This window comes from Eurosta solidaginis, chromosome X (assembly GCF_040869045.1).
Source record: "Eurosta solidaginis isolate ZX-2024a chromosome X, ASM4086904v1, whole genome shotgun sequence".
Classification (NCBI taxonomy): domain Eukaryota; kingdom Metazoa; phylum Arthropoda; class Insecta; order Diptera; family Tephritidae; genus Eurosta; species Eurosta solidaginis.
Window position 1 is genome coordinate 207,381,536 of NC_090324.1, and position 10,120 is coordinate 207,391,655.

The 10,120-nt window shown below is 43.9% G+C and overlaps 1 pseudogene; it reads left to right on the forward strand.

The window, feature by feature from the left end:
• Positions 1-1,875: 1,875 nt before the first annotated feature.
• Positions 1,876-4,460, forward strand: LOC137234766 (serine/threonine-protein phosphatase 1 regulatory subunit 10-like; annotated as a pseudogene).
• Positions 4,461-10,120: the final 5,660 nt, after the last annotated feature.

The window sequence follows — 10,120 nt, forward strand, 5'->3', positions numbered from 1 at the left end:
CCGACAATGGTGCGAACTTTGTCGGAGCTTCCAGATCTCTACGATCGGAATTCAAAGCCTTTCTGGCCGAAAGCCGAGACAAAACAGTCTCAAAGTACAACCATCAAGCATTAAGCTGGCATTTTATTCCCGCCGCTGCTCCACATATGGGCGGCTTGTGGGAGGCGGGAGTGAAGAGCTTCAAAAGCCACTTCAAAAAGATCGCATCTCCCCATAAGTACACCATAGAGGAGTTCCAAACCATTTTGTGCAGGATTGAGGCGTGCCTCAACTCGCGCCCACTCAGTCCAGGGTCGAATGACCCAACGGATCTGGAACCACTAACCCCAGGACATTTCCTAACGGGCAGCCACCTACTGGCTCCGCCAGAACCAGATGCTAGTGAGAGCGCTGCCTCGATGATAAATCGGTGGCAGAAACTCAAAGCCCTCCATCATACTTTCTGCAAGCGATGGAAGGTGGAATATCTATCCGAACTTCAAAAACGAGTGAAGTGGCAGCATCCCAAAGAAAATATACACGTGGGAGATCTAGTTGTCATCAAAGAGGACAACTTATCTCCCAACGAATGGAGGTTAGGCAGAGTCGTCAACGTACACCCCGGCGAAGATAACCGAGTACGTGTAGTCGACCTCATAACCGAGAAGGGTCAAATCAGACGACCTTTGGTCAAACTGATCCTTCTTCCCACGGAGATAGATTGTGCGAGGACCAAAAGCTTCGCTTAACAATCCCCCCGTTCCTCCACATCCCTCCGTTCAAAAAAAAAAAAAAAAATCAATTTTTTCATTTTCAAAAAAAACCATCCCACTCACTCGTTATTCCATAACGAGTATACTAGAAAAGCCTTTACGCAGACCCTCGGTCTTCCACAGAAAACAAAGGCACTCGGCCCATAATCTTTTTTAAATTTTCAAAATTTCAAAACCCAGCGCTCGCCCACCGTGGCCAATCAACCACCCTAATGCAGATCCCCATCTGCCACAAAACACTTATTTTTAATTTTCAAAACCAAACCCCATTTCAATCACTCACCCCGAGCGAGGACACCAGAACCCTAACGCAGACTCAGGGTCTGCCACGGAACGCAGATGCACTCAGCCAAAGGAACGAGGCCAAGCAATAACCTAACGCAGATACGATATCTGCCACAAATCCAAAAGAATTTAAACGCATACAGCCACTGATTAAAGATAATCGACGGGCTGATAAAATATCCGCAGGTCCACAATCACACATACTCGAGGGTGTTACATGGGACGAAGCTAATCGTATTAACGAGGCCACCGTTTCACCAGCTGGCGATCATGTCGTGCTAATGGGCGCCGCCTCCAAGGGAATCATACAACGTGGCTATCAACATAATGCGGCCGTTTATAAAGCACCATATGCTAAGAATCCATTCGATAATGTAACCGATGATGAATTGAATGAATATAAGCGCGCGGTAGAACGTAAAAAGAGCATTAATGGTGAATATACCGCTACTGATTTCTCCGAATCAGAGCCACTGAGTTCGATGCCGATCTCAGCACCACAACAAACGAAACAAACAACAATCACACCTGCCGCAGTTAGTCAATCGGCACCAGAAGAGGTTTCAGAACACTAAGTAATGAGAATACAAACTCAGCAAGCGCCAATTCCAAGCCAACACGAAGTAGTGCTGAGCGATGCTACCAGCTACCAAAATCATACATTATTGGCAGCAAAAACATCAACACAAATTCATAAAAATTATAACCACCATCTTCAATCATACAAAACCCTTTCAACACAAAAAAAATTCTACACTGTTGAATAATTTTGAAAAGTATGGGAGATTGACGTAAAAATATGACTTTTTTTATAATTCCACTGCAACACAGAAGAGACATGAGTTCGTCATCTTCAATGTTTGGATGATACATAAAATAGAAATATTTCCCCATTGTACATATCCACTGCCGGCAGATAGGTGTCCAGAGCCAAAATAGATCATCTTCGACTTCATCATCATCCAAGCCTTTGTCAAGCTCAAAAGAAAAGCATCGAGATAAGGATAAATCTTTGTCCTCAACTTCATCATCATCGTTGTTAACAAATAAGGAAAAAGAAAAGGAGCGTGAAAAAGAAACTCAAGCTGAGAAAGATAAAGAAACTATTGCCAAGTTAGTGCCACCTTCCATAGATAAACTTGGTCGCATTCCAAAGAAACCAAAAGATGAAAATGAATCTGCTGACTCAGCGAAGCCAACTTCAATAACAATACCCTCGAAGAAGGCTTCGATGTCTATTGAAATAAGACGTGATTCAGAAAAGGCAAAACTGTCAAAACCTATAAATCACAATTTCGTTCACATGGCTTAACTGAGGAAGCGCCACCACCACCATCGCGCAAAGGCTTAAAGAAACCAACATCTGCTACATCAGCACCAGGTACGGTCATACCGGCAAGCTTACCTTCATCGCTGAAGCGGCCATCACCACCACCTACCAGTGTCGCAGATTCGCCAACATTTAAGAAAACCAAGATCGATATCAATAATCTGACTGTCGCAAATGAGAAACCTGGCGCTATCAAATTAATTGCACCAAAGAAAATTCAAACACTCGTCGAGACAAATCTCTTCTCTGATGCTCTCTCGGCGGCGACAGGACCTAAAAAAGTAACAAAACGTAAACGCTCCATTACACAATCACCTGTACAAAACAAAGACGGTGAACCAGGAACACCCACCAGACCCGACGCTCAAAAGGTGACTCCTTTGAAATTTTATCAAGACACATTGGATGAACATTCGAAGGGAGAAGACAAATCCGATAAGGAGAATGATAGCAAAGAGCATAACAAGTCAGAAGATTCAGATGGAGCCGATAAAGGCGGAAATAGCACTGATGATGACGACGATATTCCATTAAAGAAGGTTAAAGAAGATATTGAACAAAAGGTGTTGCGTGAACAAAAGGCGGCGGATGAAAGTGCCAATAAAACAAATAGTGGTGCCGGCACCGATACGGGCACTGGCACCAATCCTGATTCTACTGACACCAGCAACACAACTACTAACGTCGTCGGCGGCTCAGTCGATATCACCGGCAGTAGTGATGAGGAGGAAGATGCCACTGCCAAATCAAGGAGATGAAGTACCTAAACCACCCGGACCTGGTTGTGGTCCGAACGGACCACCAGGTGTACTAATGCTACATAGACGTAAAGGTCCAAAAAAGAAGTTAACGTGGCGCGCACAGGAGCACCTCGAGCAAATACTCTAGCTGGACGAAAATGAGCGCGTAAATGTTACAAAGCCTCAATCTTTTATGGATATGAAGAATTTGGAACGCTATAGCGAACGCCATGCCATTAATATTGCGCGACGCGGTTTCACACATGAGGATAATATGCGTCCGCAAACTGAATGGCGTCTACCGCTTATCGAAGTCGATAGTGTACCACCGCATCCAAATGGTAATCAATCGAAACAACGTAAAGTGCAAGCCGAGCGTGAACAAACAACATTGCGTGCACTATACTTCACACACAGCATGATACCTGATTCGCCCGCGGAAGCTGAACTGGAACCACATTTCTCCTACGACATACCAGTCATACCACTTGAAGATATAACTGACAATCCAGATGCGGTAAGCGATTATACAAACATGCCATGGCCCGAGCCGAAAAGTTCACCCAAATACGCGGAAAGTAATCTCTCCAATACCGGCCTTGCTGCTGGTGGCAAAATGACAAATTCACAAGTAAATTCTTCAACTGCAAACAATGTCAATCCATATCCCGGATTTATGCCACAATATGCCGGAGCTGCCACGAACAATATGCTGGCAGCGCAAATGCAAATGCCACGTCCAGTACCAGCAGTAGGAGCAGCAGCGGCTGCAGCAGCTGCTGTTGGCGGAGGACAACTGCCACCAGTTTGGCAGGGTGGCAACATCAATGGTGCTTTAGCAATGGGTGCAATGACTGCAAACGCAGTACCACAACAAAACTTATTAGGTCCATTCGGTCCACCGGCATGTAACGCGCCACCATGGCAGCTGCATTCAGGCGGCCCACAATGTGGGCCAGGGCCTGGTGCGTTCAATAATGGACCCAGCTTTGGGCCAATGGGCATGATGGGGCCGCGTGTTATGCCACCAAATATGACATCGGCAAATGCTTTTGAACGCAATAATATGAGTAATAGCAGACATCACAATAGTAACAGCAATATCAATCAAAGTCGAAACAACAATGGAGGGAATTGGCGTACAGGCTCCAGTTTTCAAGATAACAACAGTAGTAGTGGTGGTGGTGGTGGCGGCAACTGGCGCTCAGGCGGTGGTGGAAGGCACAGTCGTAACGGAGGTGGCAGCAGAGACAGAGATTTAAACAGCGGCTTATGTAAAGCTTTTATGCGCGGTCACTGTCGTCTAGGCAAATCCTGCAAATATATACATCCAAAAAGCAAACGCATATAGGAATCGCCAGAATCTTCTGATTATGAAGATTCAGCAACGATCTCGCGTAAACACTGTGATAGCGGCAACAAGTCGAAATACAAACGTACTATCTAAGCGGTCATGAATGAAATCGTGAAATTGAAAAATAAATTGCTGCGTAACGATCTGAGATCGTGGTTACCTGATTGTTGCCCGTAAGTCAAGAAGTTCTTCACAGGCTGCTCTGCACGTCGCCGGCCGCTTGAAAAGAGACCAGCTTGTATTCTCACGGCATTGGTGTGCTGCTGGTGCATGCCAAATATGGCAAGCCCATGTAATGTAAATGGAATTAATTATTTTCTAATTTCTATGAAATATTATGGATATAATTATTAGACGTACATACATATTTATAAAATATGTATATACAATATTTTTTCACTTGCAAAAAAAATTGTGTTATCGGTAAATCCAAATGAGTTATTCATAACCGTTACCAGCAAGGCCAGGACAAATACCGGACCCCTTACGTAAGAAACCCTTTCTCCACACTAAGTCAGCGGACCGTCTTAATGTTTGTAGAAACTTTTTCTTCTTTAAAAATCAAATATGATTTAGCTAGTAAATATACTGCGCCTGGAGCACCATAACACAAATGGACCAAGCGTTTATCACGGCCACTTTTAAGATCTTCCAGTGCTACAGGGAAATTACCTTCATTGTCCTGAAGAGTTAAGAAGAAATCTATTGAGCGTTTAATATCACGCCGTTCTGCACTAGGTGCCGATATGGTGTCTGTACGAAACCACGGACTATCTAACACGGGGAACGTTTAGCTGCATTTGGATAATTACGTCTACTCATGGAAATATGCCATCCAAATTTACATCTGAAAAGAAAAAAAAAAGAAGAAAAATTTATTGATTAATAAAAAGAAATATATTAATAATCAAATTCCCAATTTATGAAGCACTTACCTTTTTGTCTCGATATGCGTACGCACGCCTCGCGCTCTAGGAGATGAAAGAAAACGCAACGGGAAAAAATCGTACGATGTCATTCCGTTGTCCCAATTCATGGGAGTTTCCATTCAATATACGTATGTGTGTATGAATGTTCCCGAGCATTTTTTCCCCTTTTTTGTCTTTGCTGCCGGTAAATATCTACCAGTACGCGAACCTTTTAAGAGGAAAATGTTGGTAGACACAAAAAAAATGAAAATAGTAGTAGTTGGTAATTTTTACCAAGAAAACAACAGCTACCGTTCATATTTGTACCAAACAATTATTAATGTATTGTAAAACAAATAACACGCATTTCAAGGAAATGACACCTTTAAAACACGTAAACAGGACAAAATTACATGTACCATTGTATATATCTACATAGCTTATGCCTATACGATACTCACTTTTTTCCTGTATCGTGAGTGTGAAATACTGACAAACATGTACCAAAACGTCTAATCACAGCAAGAATATTCCCAAGTACCCAAAATACTGCCACCAAATAACCGATTTCGGCATGTTATCGTTTACGTAAAACTTTTATTTTCGTTTAAATCATTCACGAAAAAAAAAAACTGAGAAAAATAGCGCAGAAAATATTTACTATATTATCTTATCAAAAATTCATTTCTTGTTTAAAGTTGCTCACAAATTTAAAAAAAAAAAAAAAATGACTGATTTTAATAATTATCCCCTCCTAATGTTAGTTGGGTGGGCTTGGCAATCAGACACTTTAAAAATGATCGCCGTATACGTTTTTAGTGCGAAAATACTGAAATATTGGTAGAATCTAAATTTTGGTAGCAGAAGACGTAGACGTAGTAGAAAATGAAAATGGGTCAAAAAGGTAGGTCAATCTACCAATGCGGTAAAGTCCGCGCACTGACTGCCCATATACTTGTACCAACGTATGTACATATATATGCCGAGTTTTAAATGTACATTGTATTAGGGATGCATAAAAAGATGCAGACGGGTACCCAAAAACCCGTTTCTGGCAAATCGGTATCGGAGCCAAGAACCGTGCCTTTTGCTAAAGGCCATCAATAAAACAGGACTACAAGCGTACTTGGGGAAAAGTTGAAGAGATAAGTGAAGGGCAATACAAAACAAAAATTATTCATTCTGCAAATTCTTCTCTTCGTCCAAAACGAAGATTTTTATTTTTTTTATTTTTTCTTTACATAGCATACAATTTGCTGTCCAAACATATTTTTTGTGGCGGGCAGGGAAGTTGTTGATTTTTAGCATCAACAACACAGATAACAGCGACTCAAAAGAACCCACGCTACACACTTTCTACCCGGTTCGGTACCAGAATGTGCGAACTGAAAAATCGTAAATGCTCATTTTTCTGCAGCACTAGTGTGCCCGTGGCTAACTAAAACTCTAGCGGGTGACACAAAATAAACGAAATAAGGCACTAAAGACCCAGGCACATAACGTGCGTTGAAAGAGGCCATGCACATGATGTGCGCCAAATACGAATATTTTATACTGCTACAGATGGTTGCCCCCTACGCACGCTAAAATTTCCCAAATCTCAACAATACAATTAGGGACCACTCACCCCTGCACTTTGACAATGACCCGACCCATTGAAACCTATTTCACTCCTTTCAGGAAAATGGGTCGTTTTGCCGCTTTAAAACGAAATGCTGCCACGAACGCAGCGCGTTATTCGTCGGAATGCCGAGTGTGTCTTGAGCGACACCCTATCCGCTTGTGCCCATCCTTTAGGGCGAAAAGGCCAGAAGAGCGCCTCTACGTAACCATTCGCGAAAGCTACTGCGGAAATTGTCTGGCGCCTGATCACCGCTCTAACGCATGCCCAAGCCAAGGGCGATGCAAACGGTGCGGCGAGAAGCACCACACGATGCTGCACATCGCCTCGATCGACGAAGAGGAGCAGCTATTACAAGAAGCCCGCTCCAAGCCATGGAGCGTCCAAGTGGAAGAGGAGCTAGATTCACCCCGAGAGCGGATAGACGACTCAATCTCGTTATATGCGTCGGACGCTGGAACGGAGACTGGACCTCTTCGTCCACTCCGAAACCGAGATGCCAGCCGAACCGGAGCGGAGACGCGGTCTCTTCGCCCGACCATAACGCCTACAGCCAAATCATTTCGACCACTTCTGCAGCACGAGAGGAAGCGGCTCCAACAAGGGACCGCGACAGCGCAGCGCCGTACATATAACGGGCGAGCGGAGACCCGGTCTCTTCGCCGGCAACCCAGGAACCCCCAACGGAGTCGACATTCGCGCGACCGCAGAGCGGAGACACGGCCTCTTCGCCTGCACCAACGACATCAGCCACAAGATCGCAGCCACGGAGGCAACACGCTGCAGCTCACCACCGTGTCCACCTTCCGGTCAGGGCTCGTAGCCCAGCATCCAGCGGCCACCGCCACCATGATACCAACGGTAGCGATCACACCCACCGCGGTCGTGAAGATAGAAGCTGGGGGGGCGGCTACACCTCGTCCGGGCCTTAATTGACGGATGCTCCCCCACCACCGTGATAGCATATGAGCTAGCCCAGGAGCTCCAATTCCCTGCCAGCAACATTGGCGGGCAAGCAGGATGCCTACTACGCATACGAGGAAGACACGGCCAAAATAAACGAATTGCAACCCATGCGGCGGTCGTGTCCAATTTTCGGCGAATGGCCCCCACGACCAGCGTCGACAGCGCCATCGCATCCCCGTACGCACATCTCCGTCTGGCGGATCCACAATTTTATTCATCCGCCCCGATCCGCCTCGTACTAGGGACAGACGTATATGCCGAAATAATGCTACCAGGGATTCTGCCCACCACGTTTGGCCCTTTGCTGGCTCAGAGTACCATCTTCGGTTGGGTACTCTCGGGCACAACCAAGGCCTAACATGAAAATGTTCGGTAACGACCGAAATCCATGAATTTTTACACTTTTTTATTTTTATTGAATTTCTGCTGCACACAGTCGCAAGAGGTGTGCATTGTGATTTCGTACAAGTGAAAAATCTTTCTATCCCTCCATTGCCATACCTACGTGTCAAATCATAGCTGACAGGGAGCACGGCTGTCGCGAAGGGTCAGAGAATGGAAGAAAGGTTTCTCTTTCTTGTGTTCGCCGTTATTAAATTGAAGTGCCATGAATTGCACATTTGTTTCAAATCAGCTTTTCCGTTAAATTTATATACAGAAAATAAGACTACATATTAATACTCACTCGCTGTTCACTATTGTGAACGTTTTATCGAAAATTCGCCACTTGTATGAATTCACAATGGAGGTGTGCGTTTTAAAGGCTTGAATCATTACAATAAGTTATTTTTTATTGAATTTTCTTCATACAAAATTCACAAGCATAGAATTTCCAATGAATTTGTAATAAACCGCAAGAAATATGAACACGTATATCTTCTTACTTATTTTCGCAATCCCTAGCCCTAGGCAAACCTGGCTCACGCCTTACACCATAACGGGAAAATTGGTGAATGACCGAGGCAGCAGCAACCAAGCTCCCACACTGCGCAAACCATTTTGCGTGCCGCCAAGCCGGCGGACTGGCCGGCATTATGTTAAGCTAGATATAATTAATTATAAGTTTTTTATTTTTTTTCCTCTTCTTCGCGAATGGTCACGGTCGGTGATCCTTGGTGGACTGTGATGTTGCGTACCGCAAGGGGGGCGGCATGTTTAGGCCCAATGCCTAACTTGTATCTGATTGACGGCGCCCCTCCATAACGTTTTAATAATATTTCCAGCCACCCACACTCACGCCGCATTTGTGTGCATGCATGCACATGCATGCGTTTCATACGCATGCACGTGTGTGTGCGGGTTGTCAGCACCCATGCACGTATATGTGGGGGTTGTTGTGTGTGTGGCTTTTTTCCCCTCCTTAATACCAGAGGACTTTTTCGCGGCTTAGCGGTTGTCCTCAACGGGATAACCGGCCTCTTTTTCGATCGACCGCCAACCAGCACACATCGCAAGAATCACCATCGTCACTTAAAGCGCCAAGGTAATATTGTATCAACACTATATATATTCCCATCACTCTAAATTAAAGTATTATTTTATAACGAGGAATTCCTCTTGTGTTTTTATTTATTTCTTTTGAGCGGACCATCCACTCCAAGATCGACCCGTGTGCGCCTACCCACTGCCGGTTCCAGACGCAGCCAGCCCGAACATGATGTTTTTATGTCTATGTTAATAAATTTATTTATAATTCTGCTACGTATTTACTTTGTTGGTGATATTTTTAGTATACAAGCATATGTATGCACGAAATGGACACTTATATATTTTAATCATATTCTCTTTCATAATAATTCTGCAATTCATTAAATATACAAATGTATATGTTAAATTTTACTATAATTTCATAAAGAAGTTTCCTTGTAAATTTGCCTAAAGACCATCTACATACATATCAGAGAACAGCAAAAATCGAACACAACAACGTTCGATTACATTCGGCAACATGATCGTGTTCAATGATCCAACTTGCTTAAACGAACATAATCGACATTGGTTTAAAATCAACCAACTTATTGCATGCGTGAATATAATCAATTCAGGCCTTTGCTCGTTGGCCTCAACAGCGATTACATTCATCGGAATGAAAAGGCAAATAAATATGAAAACTCCATGCGTCTGAATATTTGCATGATTCTTCTGCCCTTACGTCACGGCGACA